The sequence below is a fragment of the Dendrobates tinctorius genome, unplaced genomic scaffold (assembly GCF_039654945.1).
Source record: "Dendrobates tinctorius isolate UK_male_01 unplaced genomic scaffold, ASM3965494v1 ptg000011l, whole genome shotgun sequence".
Lineage (NCBI taxonomy): Eukaryota > Metazoa > Chordata > Amphibia > Anura > Dendrobatidae > Dendrobates > Dendrobates tinctorius.
In genome coordinates this window covers 117,914,291-117,917,109 of record NW_027361679.1, presented here as the reverse complement: position 1 = coordinate 117,917,109, position 2,819 = coordinate 117,914,291, and the positions used below count along the sequence as shown (strand labels likewise).

Genomic DNA, 2,819 nt, shown 5'->3' with positions numbered 1-2,819 from the left:
ATATAGTATGGAAACAATGATATCACTGTGGGGGGACATATAATATAGAAACAATGATATCACTGTGGGGGGACTTATAATATGGAAACAATGATATCACTGTGGGGGGCATATAATATGGAAACAATGATATCACTGTGGGGGGGGTATATATATGGAAACAATTATATTACTGTGGGGGGGACATATAGTATGGAAACAATGATATCACTGGGGGGGACATATAATATGGAAACAATGATATCACTGGGGGGGACATATAATATGGAAACAATGATATCACTGTGGGGGGCATATAATATGGAAACAATGATATCACTGTGGGGGGCATATAATATGGAAACAATGATATCACTGGGGGGGGTATATATATGGAAACAATTATATTACTGTGGGGGGCATATAATATGGAAACAATTATATTACTGTGGGGGGCATAAAATATGGAAACAATTATATTACTGTGGGGGGCATAAAATATGGAAACAATTATATTACTGTGGGGGGGGACATATAGTATGGAAACAATGATATCACTGTGGGGGGGACATATAGTATGGAAACAATGATATCACTGTGGGGGGCAGATAATATAGAAACAATGATCTCACTGTGGGGGACATATAATATGGAAACAATTATATCACTGTGGGGGGACACATAATATAGAAACAATGATATCACTGTGGGGGGCATATATAGTATGGAAACAATGATATCACTGTGGGGGGACATATAATATAGAAACAATGATCTCACTGTGGGGGACATATAATATGGAAACAATGATCTCACTGTGGGGGGACACATAATATAGAAACAATGATATCACTGTGGGGGGCATAAAATATGGAAACACAATGATATTAATGTGGGGAGACATAAAATATGGAACGCTTCACGAATTTGCGTGTCATCCTTGCGCAGGGGCCATGCTAATCTTCTCTGTATCGTTCCAATTTTAGTATATGTGCTGCCGAAGCGAGCACGATAGCCTTGCTGACTCACTCGGTATATATAGTCCAATGACTGATACAATGAAAACTTATGGCGACAATTATGATAACTGATTTCTCTCGGAGTTACTGATACATGATGCCGGTAACACTGTGTATGTGTCAATTTCCGTGGAGTTCACGTTATGTTTTGATACGCTTCATCTCTCAGCTTTCCGTGATGGATCATGGGAGAGGGAAATATGCAAACCTCTGTGACGTCATTGTTAAGCGCCGCCGCTCAGCCCAGGCTTGTTGCTGCTCTGCCGTTGGTCGGTGTGCCCCGGGCAGGACGCAGACAGCGGTGTGTCCGGGCAGTATCGCCCGGTCTCCCTTCCTTCCCCCCGCACTCGTCTCCTCCCCTCCGGCGGGCAGACTGTCACCATGGACGTAGCGTACATCTGTGAGTGGGACAGGAAGCCCCGCACCAGCCACTGCCCCTCCATCCCGCTAGTGTGCGCCTGGTCTTGCCGCAATCTCATTGCCTTCACCACGGACCAACGCAACGAGGAGGAGAAAGGTAACGCGGAGCGGCCGCTGCCCTGGTGGGGACGCATTGGGGGCTGCGGCTCTGGCAGCGGCTTTGTTTACATGGCAGGCACCTGACAATAAAGCTGATCCTTTCCCTAATGTGGTTGTCCAGTTAGTAGTGTTCTTCATTCCTAGGGGTGTACTAACTTATTGCTTTGTGGGGTCTGACCGCTGGGACTCGCTGGCATGGCGGGGAATTTCTGCCCACCATGGAAACCTCTCCCCGTTACCGAGGCTACGTGTCGCCGACCACTGTCGTCATTCTGTATGTGCTGCCCCATCAGTGTAGGACTCGGCCTCCCCATAGGGAGCGGGCGACTGCACCGCCCTACTCACTGGGGTCCAGGCTCCCCCATCTTTGGGGGTCCCAGTGGTCAGACCACCACTCTACTGTGGAGAAGTTGGGTCATCCCCTTTAACCCTGCGTCAGGCGCGGCTCTGGCGCTCCCGATTTCCTGCGCAGTAGCAGGCGCACATTAGAAAGCCGCCTGTAATATCTCACTTCTGGGCTCTGCAAGTATTCAGTGACCTTCATAGGGATGGAAAGAGAAGACACAAAATCAGAAACAGAATGTAATAACCATAAATGTAATACAACAATAAGTCCCCAAACTTCACCGCTACCCTGACACCCTCTTATGTGTAAGAAAACCCTACTGATTTCTACTAAATATCCATAATCTTTGCATTATTCATAAAGCGAGCAAAATAAACACTTGTGATGAAGAAGAAAAAAAACAGGACGAGTCTCCAGGCGCAACGAGCCCGAGATGCCACGGAGGTCTCACCAACTCTCCACAAGGACGGCGGTAACACTGAGGGAGGGTTTTAAGCCCTCAGCGCGATCGCAGCAGCAGCAGCCATGCATGCACCCATGCCGACGGCCATCTCAGCTGGATGTGCTTCCCAGGACATAACCCCCCGAGGAAGCTGACATGAAACGCGCGTCGGGGTTCTGTTTCTCATCGCCAGGTAATGCACACAGCACTTTGCTGATAGTTTATCATGTTTACATCAGGTGTGGTGGCACTTTAGTGGGCTTATGTGCAATATTCTATGTAACTATAATACTACTGTGTGGGACTTTATTCCCCTTTACATTTCTATTGGGACCTCTCCTATAACACGTCATTACTTCTTATATAGGGGTTATATTTAACCACTGGGCTTGATATGCTTTTTTTTTTTTATATATATATATACCCCCTTTAGGAGTTGTTTCCTTTAGTGCACAATATTTTGCTACCCTTACAATGGCTGTTCTATTGTGTTTCCTGCCATTACATTGTACAC

General features: G+C 46.5%; 1 non-coding gene across 1 annotated transcript; it reads right to left on the bottom strand.

The window, feature by feature from the left end:
- Positions 1-882: 882 nt before the first annotated feature.
- Positions 883-989, bottom strand: LOC141054404 (U6 spliceosomal RNA). Its single transcript, XR_012221417.1, has one exon. It is a non-coding gene; the product is annotated as a U6 spliceosomal RNA (small nuclear RNA).
- Between the last annotated feature and the right edge of the window lie 1,830 nt (positions 990-2,819).